This window comes from Uloborus diversus, chromosome 3, assembly GCF_026930045.1.
Source record: "Uloborus diversus isolate 005 chromosome 3, Udiv.v.3.1, whole genome shotgun sequence".
In the NCBI taxonomy this organism is placed as follows: Eukaryota; Metazoa; Arthropoda; class Arachnida; order Araneae; family Uloboridae; genus Uloborus; species Uloborus diversus.
In genome coordinates, this window is record NC_072733.1 from 83,052,081 (window position 1) to 83,072,463 (window position 20,383).

Genomic DNA, 20,383 nt, shown 5'->3' on the forward strand with positions numbered 1-20,383 from the left:
TTCAGAGTTATTAACACCAATTGAATTTATTGCATAACTTGGAGGACAAAAAAAAATTTTGCCTTGATAGGAGCACATGTATTTCAATAATTTTAAACAATAAAATTAAATATCCACTAACATTTATAAAAATTTGAAAATAAGAGTCAGAAGATATGTTATATCATATTACATGTCAAACATTATATTTTCATTGCCCCTCCGGTCCTTTTTTTATTTAATTGGAAATATGTGTGTGTTATGGACGTAACTTACTGCTTTTTGTTACATCCAATCTGAGATTAAATGATGCAGTATTATAAGTCTGAAAACAGTAATTAAAAACTAGGTGGTTGAAAACCTTTATGTTTAGTCATAAAAAGAAATATATATTAAAATAAAGAGCAAAAAAAAGGAGGGAAGGGTTGCATTCATTTTTTTTTTCACATGCTCTAATTACTTATTCTACTGCGAATTTTACCATTGACTTTAAGCCTAATTTGAATATTATAGTTAAAAATGAAGACATGAAATATAAAAATACTGCTTATGATGTGAATGGCTCGCCTGCTGAATGTTTATGATGCAGTATTATACATCTGAAATCAGTATTTAAGTACATAGTGTTAAAAAACTTTCTTTTAGTCAAAAAAAAGAGATAAGACAAAAAAGGGAGGAGGAACTTGTAAACTAACAATTTATGTTTTAATGTGGTTGTTCTTGTCTGACCTTTTCTTTTCTTTATTAAACAATTACATTAACATCCGATTTGTTTGCTTTAAAACTGCATTTTTACGTTACTTAACGAAAAAGTTTTTGCAATGCTCAGAAAATGTTGAATGACTATTTCCCTTTGTGTTGACAAATATTATTGACAAAATATTAAACATCTGAAAAGCAATAGAAAAATTCTTGTTTCAAATCATTTTCATCTAATAATACGGTATCAGTTGAAGGTGCCCAAGAAAGGTGGGAAGTTTCTACAAGAAAGTTTTTCTGTTTATAAATGTGCTTTAATTACTTTCTCTACTCTGAACTTTACTAGCAACTCATACATTATTTTTTTTATGTTGAACTTTAATGTTTGTTTTGAAAATGAGCGTTCTAAATGTTTTTTACTGATTAATGATGACTGAACCAGACTGCTGAGATTAAATGATGCAGAATTATAAGTCTGAAAACAGTAATTAACAACTAGGTGGTTGAAAACCTTTATGTTTAGTCATAAAAAGAAATACATATTAAAATAAAGAGCAAAAAAAAGGAGGGAAGGGTTGCATTCATTTTTTTTTTCACCTGCTCTAATTACTTATTCTACTGCGAATTTTACCATTGACTTTTTTAAGCCTAATTTAAATATTATATTTAAAAATGAAGACATGAAATATAAAAATACTGCTTATGATGTGAATGGCTCGCCTGCTGAATGTTTATAATGCAGTATTATACATTATACATCTGAAATCAGTAATTAAGTACATAGTGTTAAAAAACTTTATTTTAGTCAAAAAAGAGATAAGACAAAAAAGGGAGGAGGAACTTGTATTAAACTAACAATTTATGTTTTAATGTAGTGTTCTTGTCTGACCTTTTCTTTTCTATATTAAACAATTACATTAACAACCGATTTGTTTGCTTTAAAACTGCATTTTTACGTTACTTAACGAAAAAGTTTCTGCAATGCTCAGAAAATGTTGAATGACTATTTTCCCTTTGTGTTGACAAATATTATTGACAAAATATTAAACATCTGAAAAGCAATAGAAAAATTCTTGTTTCAAAATCATTTTCATCTAATAATACGGTAACAGTTGAAGGTGCCCAAGAAAGGTGGGAAGTTTCTACAAGAAAGTTTTTGTGTTTGTAAATGTGCTTTAATTACTTTCTCTACTTTGAACTTTACTAGCAACTCATACATTATTTGTTTTATGTTGAACTTTAATGTTTGCTTTGAAAATGAGGGTTCTAAATGTTTTTTACTGATTAATGATGACTGTACCAGACTGCTGAGATTAAATGATGCAGCATTATAAGTCTGAAAACAGTAGTTAACAACTAGGTGGTTGAAAACCTTTATGTTTAGTCATAAAAAGAAATACATATTAAAATAAAGAGTAAAAAAAGGAGGGAAGGGTTGCATTCATTTTTTTTTCACCTGCTCTAATTACTTTTTCTACTGCGAATTTTACCATTGACTTTTTTAAGCCTAATTTGAATATTATATTTAAAAATGAAGACATGAAATATAAAAATACTGCTTATGATGTGAATGGCTCGCCTGCTGAATGTTTATGATGCAGTATTATACATCTGAAATCAGTATTTAAGTACATAGTGTTAAAAAACTTTCTTTTAGTCAAAAAAAGAGATAAGACAAAAAAGGGAGGAGGAACTTGTAAACTAACAATTTATGTTTTAATGTGGTTGTTCTTGTCTGACCTTTTCTTTTCTTTATTAAACAATTACATTAACATCCGATTTGTTTGCTTTAAAACTGCATTTTCACGTTACTTAACGAAAAAGTTTTTGCAATGCTCAGAAAATGTTGAATGACTATTTCCCTTTGTGTTGACAAATATTATTGACAAAATATTAAACATCTGAAAAGCAATAGAAAAATTCTTGTTTCAAATCATTTTCATCTAATAATACGGTATCAGTTGAAGGTGCCCAAGAAAGGTGGGAAGTTTCTACAAGAAAGTTTTTCTGTTTATAAATGTGCTTTAATTACTTCAGGGTGGCGACAGGAACTGTGAAAAAAAGTTCCCTGACTTTTCCCTGATTAAGTTCACCAAATTTCCCTGATTTACGTTACCAATGATAATGGTTTTCTTTCTTTGCTCTACTTAAAATCCATTGTATGTTTATATTAAATGCAGTATTTTAAACGCTTTAAGTTGTGTAATGTTGTTGAACTAAAGATATATTTTAAAAAGATGCTACCTTTTTAATAAAATGGTTTTAAAAAAAAAGACAATTTTTTTTTGGAAGGAAGGAAAAACCTACAAAACAGTATATTAAATTTTTATACATGGAAAGATTATAGAAAATTTTAAAAAAAAACTAATACTTTACTTCCAGAAACCACTTAACATAAGAATTTTAAGAAACTATTAAAATTACTCTTAAAAATATATGTATTTATGATAGGACTAAAAAGTAATTGAAATTATTTTGAACTAAGTTTTCAAACAGTATAATAATTGTTGCAAGAATAACAAGTAATAGTGAAAGAATAGAAGTAATGTAGTTATTCTTATATAACTAATTGACATATTTATGCAAAACAGATGAAATCATTTGACATCCATTCGTAGGGAGCTTTCCTCTAATCAAGAATATAGGTTTTAATGAATGAATATCAGCATTTTAACAATAAAAAAAAGAAAGATATTTACTTAAGTTCAGAAGTTAACTCTATTACAAATAATTTCAGTATGTAACGAAAAAAAAATCTCAGATTGCTTTTGTAACAAACAACTTTGAATGCAAGGGGGGGGGGGGGGAAAGCAATTAGTTAATATCAAAATATATAAAAGAATACAACTTGGTTATAAAATTAAAAAAATACTTAAGTCTGAAGAAAAAAAATTTTGTAATCTGCGGTGACAACAAATAGTATAACGGCAAAAAACAAAGTTTTTTTTTAAATTGAAAGTTCAATTTTAGCAATTAAATTAAAAACCCAAAGAAGTAATAATTTTTAAGTTTTTATAGTATTTATTCAAAAACCAAAGATTTCTTCTTGAAATCGTGATTACAGAACTTAATTATTTCGAGACAATGGAATAAAGGCAACGGAGCTAAGACATTAATGATGGCTTCCTCTTTGCCTGTATGGTTGTTTATTTTACGTGGCATTGAAAGCGTAAAAGGAAATTTCAAACTAAGGTAAAATAAACAACCTAACAGACACAGAAGCAATCTTGGGAAGTTCATCCTGTGGTTAATAAGCAAGATTCAATTCTTTGACGTTGAGGAAAAAAGATGCACAAATATGCGGCAGTGTATAATCGCACCTCATTAATTTTACTTTTTTCTGAACAGATAATTGGCAGAAAATGCGTAGGGAATTGGAGTACTTAATAAAAAAAATTTTTCTTCATAAAATCAATTTTCCCTGATTTTTTGTTATTTTTTCAAAACTCCCTGATATTTCCCTGATTTTTCCCTGATCTCCCTGATCTGTCGCCACCCTGTACTTTCTCTACTCTGAACTTTACTAGCAACTCATACATTATTTGTTTTATGTTGAACTTTAATGTTTGTTTTGAAAATGAGGGTTCTAAATGTTTTTTACTGATTAATGATGACTGTACCAGACTGCTGAGATTAAATGATGCAGCATTATAAGTCTGAAAACAGTAGTTAACAACTAGGTGGTTGAAAACCTTTATGTTTAGTCATAAAAAGAAATACATATTAAAATAAAGAGTAAAAAAAGGAGGGAAGGGTTGCATTCATTTTTTTTTTTTCACCTGCTCTAATTACTTATTCTACTGCGAATTTTACCAGTGACTTTTGAATTACTTGTTTTAAGTCAAATTTGAATATTATATTTAAAAATGAAGACATGAAACATAAAAATACTGCTTATGATGTGAATGGCTTGCCTGCTGAATGTTTATAATGCAGTATTATACATCTGAAATCAGTATTTAAGTACATAGTGTTAAAAAACTTTATTTTAGTCAAAAAAGAGATAAGACAAAAAAGGGAGGAGGAACTTGTAATAAACTAACAATTTATGTTTTAATGTAGTGTTCTTGTCTGACCTTTTCTTTTCTATATTAAACAATTACATTAACAACCGATTTGTTTGCTTTAAAACTGCATTTTTACGTTACTTAACGAAAAAGTTTCTGCAATGCTCAGAAAATGTTGAATGACTATTTTCCCTTTGTGTTGACAAATATTATTGACAAAATATTAAACATCTGAAAAGCAATAGAAAAATTCTTGTTTCAAAATCATTTTCATCTAATAATACGGTAACAGTTGAAGGTGCCCAAGAAAGGTGGGAAGTTTCTACAAGAAAGTTTTTGTGTTTGTAAATGTGCTTTAATTACTTTCTCTACTTTGAACTTTACTAGCAACTCATACATTATTTGTTTTATGTTGAACTTTAATGTTTGCTTTGAAAATGAGGGTTCTAAATGTTTTTTACTGATTAATGATGACTGTACCAGACTGCTGAGATTAAATGATGCAGCATTATAAGTCTGAAAACAGTAGTTAACAACTAGGTGGTTGAAAACCTTTATGTTTAGTCATAAAAAGAAATACATATTAAAATAAAGAGTAAAAAAAGGAGGGAAGGGTTGCATTCATTTTTTTTCACCTGCTCTAATTACTTTTTCTACTGCGAATTTTACCATTGACTTTTTTAAGCCTAATTTGAATATTATATTTAAAAATGAAGACATGAAATAGAAAAATACTGCTTATGATGTGAATGGCTCGCCTGCTGAATGTTTATGATGCAGTATTATACATCTGAAATCAGTATTTAAGTACATAGTGTTAAAAAACTTTCTTTTAGTCAAAAAAAGAGATAAGACAAAAAAGGGAGGAGGAACTTGTAAACTAACAATTTATGTTTTAATGTGGTTGTTCTTGTCTGACCTTTTCTTTTCTTTATTAAACAATTACATTAACATCCGATTTGTTTGCTTTAAAACTGCATTTTTACGTTACTTAACGAAAAAGTTTTTGCAATGCTCAGAAAATGTTGAATGACTATTTCCCTTTGTGTTGACAAATATTATTGACAAAATATTAAACATCTGAAAAGCAATAGAAAAATTCTTGTTTCAAATCATTTTCATCTAATAATACGGTATCAGTTGAAGGTGCCCAAGAAAGGTGGGAAGTTTCTACAAGAAAGTTTTTCTGTTTATAAATGTGCTTTAATTACTTCAGGGTGGCGACAGGAACTGTGAAAAAAAGTTCCCTGACTTTTCCCTGATTAAGTTCACCAAATTTTCCTGATTTACGTTACCAATGATAATGGTTTTCTTTCTTTGCTCTACTTAAAATCCATTGTATGTTTATATTAAATGCAGTATTTTAAACGCTTTAAGTTGTGTAATGTTGTTGAACTAAAGATATATTTTAAAAAGATGCTACCTTTTTAATAAAATGGTTTTAAAAAAAAGACAATTTTTTTTTGGAAGGAAGGAAAAACCTACAAAACAGTATATTAAATTTTTATACATGGAAAGATTATAGAAAATTTTAAAAAAAAACAAATACTTTACTTCCAGAAACCACTTAACATAAGAATTTTAAGAAACTATTAAAATTACTCTTAAAAATATATGTATTTATGATAGGACTAAAAAGTAATTGAAATTATTTTGAACTAAGTTTTCAAACAGTATAATAATTGTTGCAAGAATAACAAGTAATAGTGAAAGAATAGAAGTAATGTAGTTATTCTTATATAACTAATTGACATATTTATGCAAAACAGATGAAATCATTTGACATCCATTCGTAGGGAGCTTTCCTCTAATCAAGAATATAGGTTTTAATGAATGAATATCAGCATTTTAACAATAAAAAAAAGAAAGATATTTACTTAAGTTCAGAAGTTAACTCTATTACAAATAATTTCAGTATGTAACGAAAAAAAAATCTCAGATTGCTTTTGTAACAAACAACTTTGAATGCAAGGGGGGGGAAAGCAATTAGTTAATATCAAAATATGTAAAAGAATACAACTTGGTTATAAAATTTAAAAAATACTTAAGTCTGAAGAAAAAAAATTTTGTAATCTGCGGTGACAACAAATAGTATAACGGCAAAAAACAAAGTTTTTTTTTAAATTGAAAGTTCAATTTTAGCAATTAAATTAAAAACCCAAAGAAGTAATAATTTTTAAGTTTTTATAGTATTTATTCAAAAACCAAAGATTTCTTCTTGAAATCGTGATTACAGAACTTAATTACTTCGAGACAATGGAATAAAGGCAACGGAGCTAAGACATTAATGATGGCTTCCTCTTTGCCTGTATGGTTGTTTATTTTACGTGGCATTGAAAGCGTAAAAGGAAATTTCAAACTAAGGTAAAATAAACAACCTAACAGACACAGAAGCAATCTTGGGAAGTTCATCCTGTGGTTAATAAGCAAGATTCAATTCTTTGACGTTGAGGAAAAAAGATGCACAAATATGCGGCAGTGTATAATCGCACCTCATTAATTTTACTTTTTTCTGAACAGATAATTGGCAGAAAATGCGTAGGGAATTGGAGTACTTAATAAAAAAAATTTTTCTTCATAAAATCAATTTTCCCTGATTTTTTGTTATTTTTTCAAAACTCCCTGATATTTCCCTGATTTTTCCCTGATCTCCCTGATCTGTCGCCACCCTGTACTTTCTCTACTCTGAACTTTACTAGCAACTCATACATTATTTGTTTTATGTTGAACTTTAATGTTTGTTTTGAAAATGAGGGTTCTAAATGTTTTTTACTGATTAATGATGACTGTACCAGACTGCTGAGATTAAATGATGCAGCATTATAAGTCTGAAAACAGTAGTTAACAACTAGGTGGTTGAAAACCTTTATGTTTAGTCATAAAAAGAAATACATATTAAAATAAAGAGTAAAAAAAGGAGGGAAGGGTTGCATTCATTTTTTTTTTTTTCACCTGCTCTAATTACTTATTCTACTGCGAATTTTACCAGTGACTTTTGAATTACTTGTTTTAAGTCAAATTTGAATATTATATTTAAAAATGAAGACATGAAACATAAAAATACTGCTTATGATGTGAATGGCTTGCCTGCTGAATGTTTATAATGCAGTATTATACATCTGAAATCAGTATTTAAGTACATAGTGTTAAAAAACTTTATTTTAGTCAAAAAAGAGATAAGACCAAAAAAGGGAGGAGGAACTTGTATTAAACTAACAATTTATGTTTTAATGTAGTGTTCTTGTCTGTCCTTTTCTTTTCTATAGTAAACAATTACATTAACAACCGATTTGTTTGCTTTAAAACTGCATGCTTTAAAACTGCATTTTTACGTTACTCAACGAAAAAGTTTCTGCAATGCTCAGAAAATGTTGAATACTATTTTCCCTTTGTGTTGACAAATATTATTGACAAAATATTAAACATCTGAAAAGCAATAGAAAAATTCTTGTTTCAAAATCATTTTCATCTAATAATACGGTATCAGTTGAAGGTGCCCAAGAAAGGTGGGAAGTTTCTACAAGAAAGTTTTTGTGTTTGTAAATGTGCTTTAATTACTTTCTCTACTTTGAACTTTACTAGCAACTCATACATTATTTGTTTTATGTTGAACTTTAATGTTTGTTTTGAAAATGAGGGTTCTAAATGTTTTTTACTGATTAATGATGACTGTACCAGACTGCTGAGATTAAATGATGCAGCATTATAAGTCTGAAAACAGTAATTAAAAACTAGGTGGTTGAAAACCTTTATGTTTAGTCATAAAAAGAAATACATATTAAAATAAAGAGCAAAAAAGGGAGGGAAGGGTTGCATTCATTTTTTTTTTCACCTGCACTAATTACTTATTCTACTGCAAATTTTACCAGCGACTTTTGAATTACTTGTTTTAAGTCAAATTTGAATATTAGATTTGATAATCTAGATGTTTGATGTTGAATGGTTTGCCCTGCTGAATAATAATGATGCAGTTTTATACATCTGAAAGCAGTTTTTAAATACATAGTGCATCAATAAAATTAAAGAATGATATTTAAACAGTGCCAGATATTTTTGTTTGTTCTCTTTTATTGCAAACGGTTATTATTAAACTAGTTATCTAGGTTGTTTCTGACTGATATTTAATATGGCATAACACTTTAAATTTAAGTACTGCAATATCTAGCATCCAAGTGTTTTTCTTTTTTTTTCAAGCTGCTTATTTTGCATAAAAAATGAGCAGTTAAACAGTAATAAATTGACTTTATATATTTACTACTTAACATTTTTCTTTTAATTCAGGGTGCTGTGTCATATTTAAATAAGTTTGTAGTAGTAAGGCTAATGTAATGTTGCATTAGATTGAAGAATATTTTAACAGCTACAAAACTTAACACACAACTGTTTTCTCTTTTACTAAAGTTAGTTTTGAATGTGATAAAAATAATGTAACAGTTTGAATTGATTCTGACGCATAAAAAAGTTTGCTTACCAATCATCAAACATTTTAGTTTGTTTACTTTGTTGTTGCCAAATATTGAAGTGTTCTGCCGAACCGAATATACAATATACTGAATACCAATCGAATAGTCGGTGCATCTCTCATATTTATGATGTAAGTGATTAACAGTTTTTTCAATAACTAACTTTTCACGAACTGTTCTTTTACTTAAATATCTCTCCCTATTTTTTTTGTTACAGATTGTCACAAGTATTTAAAAGTTCCTCGTATGACAGAAAACGATCATGTCAGTCGAGAGCGGAAGAAAAAAGAAAATATCTTGCAAACGCCTACTTTTAACATAACACCGAAGAATGCGTAATATCTTCATGCCCGTTCCGGAAGTGAAGATTCTTTAAATCTTCCCCGCCCCCCGAATAAGTTATTTGAAATAGAATCACTGAAAGGGAAAAAAAACACTGGGTAACTAAAGGAATTACTATTGTGCTTTAATAAAATTTTGATGTTTCAGGATCATACTAATTACCTAATACATACGTTCAGAACTTTCTCGCGGTGACGTAATTTTAAATGATCGGTCACGTGCTCCGGCGTTGGTCATAAGCATGCGCAGACAGAGGATAAACATTTAAATTTTTTCTTTTGCATTCAAGAGCTCGATGTTACTATTTGATGATGTCTTTCTGCATATTTCAATCAAGTATCGAATAGGAATTTTTTTTCTGTACGTAGCTTTTAGAGAAAAAATAAATTTCAAGATATAATTATCTTGATATAAGGCGAATGCGAAATGAGTCCAATTAAATCCAGGGCCAGCTCTTGTTTTGCCGCCCCAGGCGATGTTAAGTGCTGCCCCTCGCCTTAATAGTGTATATTTATTTTTTTAATTATGGAGCCCCCCCCCCCAGGTACTCTGCAATCTGAGTTGCAAGAAAAAAGCTAAAGGAGCAATTTTGAATTTTTTATCGCAGGTCGCCGACCCCTGAAGCTAAAACTTGACCTACAGGTTTGGTGCCTCTAAAATGTTTGTGTCTTGAGCACGTGACCCATGTGCCCATGCCTAACCTGGCCTTGTGCGCAGTCAAACACATGAATAACAGTGAGCACTCGTGTGAAATTGTTCTGGAATTTTTGAACTCTTTTTCTCGCGCTGAGTGTTCAGAAATTTAAGAAATTTCTTCCCATCGTACAAGTTGTTTTCGAAAAAGACCAATACTCACGTTGTTGCGATATCAAAGAAATCATAATGAAAGAAAACTCCAAACGCTTCCACTCAGCAAAAATAAATATACACATTTTATCCCACGAGAAGACACTACATCTGTTTTAAGCTAACACGACCAAGCGCGCGTTGCCGTCACAGTATTCCACCCCCATCCCCCCCCCTTCCTCGCATAGTTTTCCCAACCTTCTGATTTGACATCGGGTGCCCGGTCCTTGCACGCCTCTCTGTACGAGCTACTACGAAAAATCTTTGAATAAGTATGGCGGGTACTAACGGAACCGAGAGCATCATTCAAATGGCTGCCGCCATTTCTTTTCACCCTTTCAGATACGCACAGCCAAAAAGAAAAAAATAAAAAATTTCGTTCCAGTGCTTTTGCGAAGTGCCTATACCATTTCCTGTTCTAATAGCCACGAAGCGTCACGTCAGAAGTGACGCACGAACAAACTTTTTCGCTATCCAATAGGACCAAGTTCATCCTAGTGGTACGAAACTTGAATAATTTCTCCAGTTACGCATGTAAACATAACAAGTAGGTTATGCAGTCTCTTTCGCCGCTTTTAATGGAACTGAAGTATCAAGAACTGAAAACAAAGTATTGCATTTGTACTTCATCTCATGGAAATGTGTGACTTATGTTAAAATCTAGTCTTTGAATTTTAGCAACCATGGAAATTCATTTCACACGAAACGACGTTATTCAAAAAAGGGTAAACACGATAAAGAAAAATCCCTGATTCAGTAAAGCATTTTAAAATCGTACAGAAAACTTATTTTAAGCATGTTAAGCGGCTTCATCCATTGCCGGTTTCTTGAAGAAATATTTTTTTGACCTTTATAAATATACAGAAATACGGCGCGCTTTTCAAATTATGATTACTAATCAGCTGCGCATGGTACTGAATTGATGTTTTCATGCAAGTTTCTGGAGCCTTCTTATGTGAAGTATGTATAGTCATTGTCAAAATGATTCATTTGCATTCAACTATTTCGTTGAAGAAAAGTGGTTTTGACTCAAATATTAAAGTTAGATAAACAAGAAAAAAAAACATTTTGCTCGCATGCTTGACCAATATGATTTTCAGTTTTCTGCTTAAATTTAGAAGCAAACTTCGGAGTTTCAAATGAAGGAATTAATAAAATTACTCACCACTTTTATTCCAAAACTGGCACCTCCGTACACAACATAAACTCCAGCACCGCCACCGAGAAAAATTGTTCGCGTATACCAGTAATGCAGTCGCACAACCACATGGTTCATCTATTTCCCAAGCACTAGTAATGGAAGGAAAGAAAGGCAAGACCGCGCTAGCAAGAAGCCTATTGTAATACGTTAACAATTCAGCGTGGAAGTGGTGGAAGGAAGAAAAGCTCATGGGGGGGGGGACAAAATAGAAATTGAAGGGAATGGATTGGTCGACGCCTATCTCAACCTTGCATGACGTGCGCTGAAGATATAGTAGTGGAGTAGGGTGAAGAGGAAGGAGATACAAGATATTACCGCAGAGATTACCTGATAATCTACCTTTAGGAATATCCAAGCTGCCCCCCCCCCCCTTCCCGCAGCATTTTCTTGTATAAACACCTCAATCAAGAAGCACGTACTCTGAAAGAAATAAACAAGTCCTACTGTCAAGTAGCATCAAGTGAGAAGGAGACTTCTTTAGACAGAAAACCTGTCAAAACTATATTTTACTGCTTCCAAAAAAGCATTTTGCGTGTATCCATAAAGTGTTGGTTAATTATATACTTTCATCTTGCTCTCACTAAATGAGCAATTAGTCAAAAACAAAACAAATGCCGAGAAAAATAATCAGCAGCAATACACACTTTTTGACTAAAAGTATTGGGATACTTAGAAAAGTTCATTTTTACAGATTTCTCGAGAAATAAAACACCAATTGCTCTGCAATTTTTTTCACATAGAGTAAACTCCGGCTGTCATTTTCCAACAAAAATTAAGTCTAGTATTCAGTTGGGGGACCAACAACGAATTGAGGAAACAAAAAAAGGTTTTTGATCATATGTAAATAACTGGTATTAAGCTGTAAATTTCAGAAATTAGTTGAACTATGTAAAACTTGTTTTTATATTTGCGTGAAAGTATTTCTTACACCCATGGAAACAAACATTTCTTTCAAAAAAACATTTTTTTAAAGGTTTTTCCATCCCCCCCCCCCCCCCTTTACCACCCTTTTTTTTTCACGACTTTAATTCGAAAATTTTTCCAAGGGAGAGTCCCTCAACTCCCTCTCTCCAATGTCATCGAAGATCGGCAAAAAATTTGAATTTTTAGAGCTTCAATTTCGTAAAAATCGCCGGAATCGAAAACTTTTCCGTTAATGAGGCCCCTTCAATTACGTTTTTAGAACTTCAATTCCGAAAAAATTCTGGGGGCGAGCCCTCGATCTCTAGTTCTTCCCCTAACATCAATGTAGACCCAGTAACATTACGTTTTTGAAATTTCAATATTCAAAAGTTGAGTTATAACTCCCGACTTCATCCCTTCCCTTAGCGCTACCAAAGATGGCTAATCATCGCATTTCGAGGCTCCAATTTGAACTATTTCCGATGGAAAAATCCAAACCCACGTTCCTTCCCCCTACGTCCAAGGCCGTATCCAGAATATTTTTTTTCGGGAGGGGCCCGGATTCGCACATTGCCGTAATACACATTATATATATATATACGCATAAAAGTATTTGACATAGATTTTGTCTTGATTTTTAATGATTCCTCCACTGTTGGATTGTTATTTTTAGTTTCTTATTATTTTTTAATTCACCTTGTAGCGGTAATGATAACAGGAGAGGATAAGTCGGAAGTAGAACATCCATAATTTCAGGGGGAAATTTCTTGAAAAATAGATATACAAATCTGTATTTTAAGGCCTTATATGGGGTAATTGAGACTACAAAAATATGAAGAATAAAAAGAGGAAACAAAGTCTTTTAAAAGTTATGCATTCTTTTGTAAATCAAGATTAATCATAAAAAAATTTTGAAAAAAAAAAAAAAAAACCGACTTCAAAATTGCTCTAAAATGTGAAAAATAATTTTATTCTTTAAACACCATCGATAATACTTTTAAACATAATTTTTGAAGTTGGCGCAAAAACGATCGATAAAATCATTCACAGCCATAACTCAACTACAAGTATAAATTTAACCACGTCCAGTTTCTTCACTACCACATGCATTACGCATTGATGACAGCATATTTGAGTAACGATATAAATGTTTCGTTCCTAAGTTTGGATGATTTTTTGATAAAAATATGAACGAAGCATGGGTACAATGGATTTTACTTTTTGTTTTTGCACCAACTTCAAAAATTATGTTTAAAAGTATTATCGATGGTGTTTAAAGAATAAAATTATTTTTCACTTTTTAGAGCAATTTTGAAGTCGGTTCTATTTTTTTTTTTTTTTTCAAAATTTTTTTATTTCATTCTTTTTAGTGTAAATGTAGATATTTCAGTAAAAGTAAGAAGTTACCTAGTAAGAAGTGCGGCTCTATATCACTGTATTGCTTTAGAAAAGCCTTTATTCAAAATTATCATTACAATTACTATTAATGTTACAGTTATATGGCACCAAACTTTTATAACAATGAGTTTCATATTGTCGCGTAGATGAAGATAGCGAAGACAATGTGAAAGCCAAATGAAGCGAATACTCGTTAGTCTCAACTCGAGATCTTTATTCAGAACCACGAATGAACGTTACATCTCCTTATATACAACTTGAAAAAGTGCTGGAACTTTCCAGACTTGAAAAGATACAGAAATTAATAGAACATTCGAGAAAATACGGGAAACAGTAGAAACGAAATTTTAGTAAAATTCACTTTGTCCTAGTCGGGATTTGAACCCGGGTTGCTCGTGTGGGAGACGAGAATTCTACCACTGAGTCACCGTTATCCACGGATGAAAAGAGCGAACTTCGTTACAATATGATTCTAATCATTTAATAGGGAAATTTACTGTTTTTTGCCCATAACTTTTTATCTAAAGAACAAATATGGTCAAACAAAGTAATGGGACCTAAGTTGAGCCATCCTCTATCCATTAAAAAAAGAATTATCAAAATCGGTTCACTAGGTGAGACGCTATGAGTGGACAAACAAAAAAAAAAACATACATACGGTATGAACTGATAACCGCCTCCTTTTTGAAGTCGGTTAAAAATAAAAATTGCTTGCTCGACAAATCGTTGACATTAATCGACCAGAGAGGAGAAAAGAAAAGCACATCCTCTTTTACTGTAGTTTGTTTTTGATCACCCCCCCCCCCCCCCTTTTCATCAAATGCCCTCCTACAGTATACAAATAGCACAAAATGGTTTAATAGAAATGGTGTAGAAATTCAGAAAATAAGAACGAAAGAGTAATATTCTGGCCATTTGGACAATTTATACTTTCTTGATAAGAGACAAAATTGAAGAACTTTTCAAGGAATTTTAAAAACTTAAATAATTTTCAAAGACTCTAAAACAGTTGAAATTATTTGAAGCACTTTATTTGCACTTTTCAGAAGTTGATTGCACATCTTACAAAATGATTATAACTTTGTAAGACACACCCGTTTTAAGTTAAAAATAAATGTAACGAAATATTCTCAAAACAAACTTTTTTTTAAAAAATCACGTGCAGAAAATGAAATAGAGGAAGTGTTTTTTTTTTTCTCATGCTTAAGATTTTAACAGTATACAGTTAAAGTAAGATAAAAACAAGCAATAACAAAAGAGCTTCCAAAATACTGAATTCGGTAATTAAATAAATGTTAAAACATGGAACATTATCAGTCACAAAAAATGTATCCTGAAAAATATGCTACAAAAACGCGAGAATCATGGTTTTTGCATTTTTTTACTCAAGATGTATCAAAGAGCTGAATTTGGCACATCTTGGTAACCAGATATTAGTCTAATCGGAAACTAGAGGTAGGAAAATAGGGGTAAACAATATGGACTATGGAGGGGAGTCCGAAAAAGTCATTTGTGACGGGCCCCAAAACTTCTGTGCACGCCCCCTGAAAAAGTTCAAGTCTACCAAACTGCCAAGATCCTGCCTTGGCCCTGAATTGAATTGGGAAAGAGAGCAGGAAGTCCTAATTAAGGGTCTAAATTTCAAGTATGCTTTTGCAGCTAATGAGAACTAGAATTGCGTTTTCTGTATTTCTTCGAATTTTCACTTGTTTAATGGTTACAAAATTAAGAATAAAAAACTTTGTTATTTTCCTTTTCTGACATTAGAAAGTAAAAAAAAACCTTTCTTCTGTTTTACAGTACAAAACATTTCGAGTTTCGGGGGGGGGGGCAAACCCGTCTACCCCCCCCCCTCCATATACGGCCCTGACTACGTATGTATGTTTGTATAAACGTACATCCATTGTATGTTTGTATAAAATGAAGTATTTTAAACATTTTAAGCTGTGTAAAGTTGTTGAACTAAAGATATATTTTAAAAGGATGCTACTTTTTTAATAAAATAGTTTTTGAAACAAAGACAATTTTTTTTTGGGGGGGGGGAGGAAACTTACAAAACGGTATATTAAATTTTTATACAATGGAAAGATTATAGAAAATTTAAAAAAAAATACTTTACTTCCAGATACCACTTAGCATAAGAATTTTAAGAAACAATTAAAATTACTCTTAAAAACATGTGTATTTATGATAGAACTAAAAAGTAAGTGAAATTATTTGGAACTACGTTTTCAAACATCATAATAATTGTTGCAAGAATACCAAGTAATAGTGAAAGAATAGAAGTAATGTAGTTATTCTTATATAATTAATTGACATATTTATGCAAAACAGATGAAACCATTTGACATCCATTCATAGGGAGCTTTTCTCTAATCAAGAACATAGGTTTTAATGAATGAATACAGCATTTTAACAATAAAAAAATAAAGATATTTACTTAAGTACTCAAGTTAACTCTATTTCAAATGATTTCAGTATGTAACGAAAAAAAATCTTAGATTGCTTTTGTAACAAACAACTTTGAAATGCAAGAAAAAAAGAAAAAAAAGAATTTAGTTAATATCAAAATATATAAAAGAATACAACTTGGTTATGAAATTAAAGATTTACTTAAGTCTGAAGAAAAAAAAAACCTTTATAATCTGCGGTGACAACAAATAGTATAATGGCAAAAAACAAATTTTTTTTTATTGAAAGTTCAATTTTCGCAATTAAATTAAAAACCCAAAGAAGTAATAACTTTTAAGCTTTTATAGTATTAATTCAAAAACCAAAGATTTCTTCTTGAAATCGTGATTACAGTACTTAATTACTTCGAGACAATGGAATAAAGGCAAAGGAGCTAAGGCATTAATGAAGGCTTCCTCTTTGTCTGTATGGTTGTTTATTTTACGTAGCATTGAAAGCGTAAAAGGAAATTTCAAGCTAGGTAAAATAAACAACCTAACAGACACAGGAGCAATCTTTGGAAGTTCATCCTGTGGTTAATAAGATTCAATGCTTTGACATTGAGGAAAAAAAAAGATGCACAAATATGCGGCAGTGTATAATCGCACCTCATTAATTTTACTTTTTTTTAAACAGATAATTGGCGAAAAATGCGTAGGGAATTAAAGTACTTAATTTTGTAAAGCAGAAAAAAAGAATTTTTCTCTTCATAAAATCAATTTTCCCCGATTTTTTTGTTATTTTTTAAAAATACCCTGATACTTCCCTGATTTTTCCCTGATCTGTCGCCTCCCTGGACATGGAAGTAAACAGCATTCAGTATTATCCTCATGATGTGGAAGTTTCAGCCATGAACATTTCTGAAGTGTTTAGTTTTGAAGGAGATGCTGTGCTATGCACTCTTCCTCTTGGGGTTCTAAAACACTCCATTCTACCTGAGCCATTGCTATTCAATTCGTACCTCCAATTCCAACTTCGAAAGTAGATGCTATTCAATGGCTTGGGTTTGGAAACTTAACTGAAGTCGTTTTATTTTTCGACCGTGTATTTTGGGATCCAAATGTCATTATGTTTGGTTATGCTGGATCTTCACCAAATAAAGAGAGGGGGGCATTTTTCGTTCTGGAGTTTGTGCAAAGCTCCAGTTCTAATTGCATTGTTTTCTGGAAAAGCTGCCGACAAAGAGAAAGAAAAGTGGGGAGGCTGTTGTGTAGAAGATACTATGCATCGATGCATTTTTGTTCTGAAAGAAATTTTCGGCAATAAAGATGCGTCATGGCCATTAAAATATGCTTTTAGTAGATGGAGAGAGCACGGATGGTCTCGGGGATTACGATTTACTGGCATGCCTGTCTCACCACTCTCTAATAAGCAAGGAACTTTCAACAAACCTACAGTTTTCTTTGCTGGCGAACATACAAGTAGCAATTATCCTGCTACTCTTCATGGAGCATTCTTAAGTGGATTGCGTGAAGCAGCTAGTATTATGAATAATCTTCTCTGCCCTTTTCATATGAACTTAAATTAATGATAATGTACAATTGTTCAAGTTTGTTCTATGTTGTAATTTTTAATGTTGCTCATTTATCATATTATTCGTAGTTTGTGTATTTTGAAGACCAAACACATTGATAGCTGAGACTTTTATCAAAAATTATATCACTATACTATGTTAATGGACCTTATTCATGGTTTGGCAACGGTCCCATCAGCTATCAGTCTGCGGGTATTTTGACCAAATATGTAGGGTCAGCAGTGGTAAGAAAACTCGTTTTATTTAAGGATTACTGGATTTTATGCGCATAATGAACATGCTTCGGGCTTACCCAGACTTATGACTGCATGAAAAATGCCGAGAAAAGGGAAAAGTCAAAAGAGAATTCGAGTTTTCATCATGTTTCTGATGAGGAACCAAAGAGGCTTAAACCATGAAAATACGATAATAAAGACAGTATTTCGTATCAAATCAATCGTTTATCTTTTTTTGTTTCAACGTTTCTTAGTTAAAAACTTAAAAAATCTCATTTTTAAATAGAAAAAAGAGTTGATAAGCCGCACAAAAGCGGTGAGGTTCCAACTGGCCCAAACTGTCAAACACATCAAGATAAGCTTGTCAATCGAAACCACGTGGCCAACACCTCCTTCTTAACAGAGATCTGAAAGTCTGAGCCACTCCATCGCCATCTTTGCCCACTGTCTAAAATAAACTGTTTTGGCGATCCCTAAATATCGATAAATGCCAATACATGGTGGAAGGATTGATTGACAAGGAGGTAGGAATGCAGGTGGGAACATGGCGTTATCTACTCCTATTGTCGCGTCAGAAGTACACTGTGAGTGAGTGGCGGCCATGTTGGGTGCTGAGAAAGGTGGAAAAGACTCGTATTACTGTGGCGAAAATTTCGCGTGTTTTACTTTTCTCGCTCAAATTGATAATGAAAGTATTTATTGCCAACCTAGGAAATAAAAAAAAAAATCACAACACAATTATATTTTAAGCTTTAAATTCCCAAATAATAATAAACTGCATAATTAATGTCTTAAGTGAATAAAAATTATTTTAGTGACAAATGAATGATCAACTGGTTATAAATACCATTTTATTTTTAATAAAACACTGATTTTACCATAGAGAAGGTTACAAAATTATCGAAATTATCAAAACTTTGCAGCCTGTGCACAGATTATAAAATTAGAGTATAGCACAATGAAAAAAAGCAGCTAGAAATCAACAAGGATAAATAAAGGAAAAACATAAATGAAAAACTTATTTTGATAAAGTTGCCGGAATGAGGATAAAAATAAAATACAACTGTAACAAACTTTACATAAGTTTTTAAAAAAGCAATCCCGTATTCCAACTTTCTTTATTAATTTTTTTTAGAGATGCACGGATTACTTGGTATTCGTATACTGTATATCGGCAGACAAACCGATTATTTGTTTTGGCAGAGTAGGGGAATGTGGGGCAAATTGAAATGGTTCAGCTGACTGAGCTTTTTCAAAATTAACGAATTGGAAATTTGTTTTTAAAATTACAGTACATGAAAGAACATTGTATTTTATAATAAAACTTGCATTGTAATGGTATTTTTCGTTTTCGGCGGCGAATTTTTGCTTTCAAGAACAAAATGGAAAATTTTCGCTTTATTTTTTCATGGGGCAAAGTGAAAAATGAAATAGTACTTTTGAAATGAAATGTTTTCTATTCGATTATAAAAAATATTTTTGATCTAAGGAATCAGTAAATAAAAGATTGAATGAATAAATGAAAAGGTGCTAAAGGAAATAAATAATTAACTAAATTAATTAATGTATGAGGACAAATAAATGAGTGATGAATAAACAGTAAATGAATTAGAAAATAAGTGTATGAATGAAAAATAAGTGAATTACTAAATTAAAGTAAGCTAATAACGTAATTAATAAAAAATACGTAAAAGATTCAATGAATGATTCAATAATTAAACGAAATTAACTTTTCACTTTCCCCGCATGTACTTGTCTAATTGTACAAAATAATTAAAATGCTAATAGGCTTAATATTAACTAAATGAATGTTGCACCGAATATTAGGTCTCAATTAATATTTCAAATGTTAATTACAAGAAATTTATCATTTAATAATATCAAAAATAATTTTCGACTTACAATAAAATATTACAATATGAGAATCATTTTTTGAAAATTGCTTGTGTTATCATATTCTATGATTTTCAGAGTTATTTTTTTCTTAGCTGAAATAGCCTCCATTTTTATTTACTACATAGTTAAAATATTACTAGAAAGGTGGTGCTAAAAGCAGAGTAAATATTTCACCATTTCACTTTGCCCCGCTTATTCACTTTTTGTCCCACATTCCCCTACTTCAACATTCGACAACTGCATGGTGAACAAATTTAAAACTTCGAAAATTCCCAAAGAAACATTAATTATGCAATGAAAGAAAGTATCAGTATAATACCATATCACAATATTAATTAAAATTCTTACTTATTATTTTTTTCTCATTTAAATAAACTTAAATATTTTTAAAAAATGCAAAGACCATAAATTTAAATCTTGTTGCTTTTAAATGTTTATTAAGTCTTCTG

At 30.9% G+C, this 20,383-nt stretch overlaps 1 protein-coding gene across 6 annotated transcripts in view; it reads right to left on the minus strand.

The window, feature by feature from the left end:
- LOC129219276 (C-terminal-binding protein-like) overlaps nt 1–20,383 on the minus strand; it is a 329,042-nt gene that overhangs the window by 136,513 nt on the left and 172,146 nt on the right. For 2 of the 6 annotated variants that reach the window (XM_054853612.1, XM_054853609.1), the window contains exon 1: nt 11,502–11,668. The exons of 1 other annotated variant lie outside the window; for it this stretch is intronic. The gene's annotated coding sequence lies outside the window, so the exon portion shown is untranslated. Of the gene's footprint in view, nt 1–10,346; nt 10,484–11,501; nt 11,669–20,383 lie in introns of those variants that run through there. 3 more of the 6 variants (XM_054853611.1, XM_054853607.1, XM_054853610.1) reach the window with 2 other exon arrangements.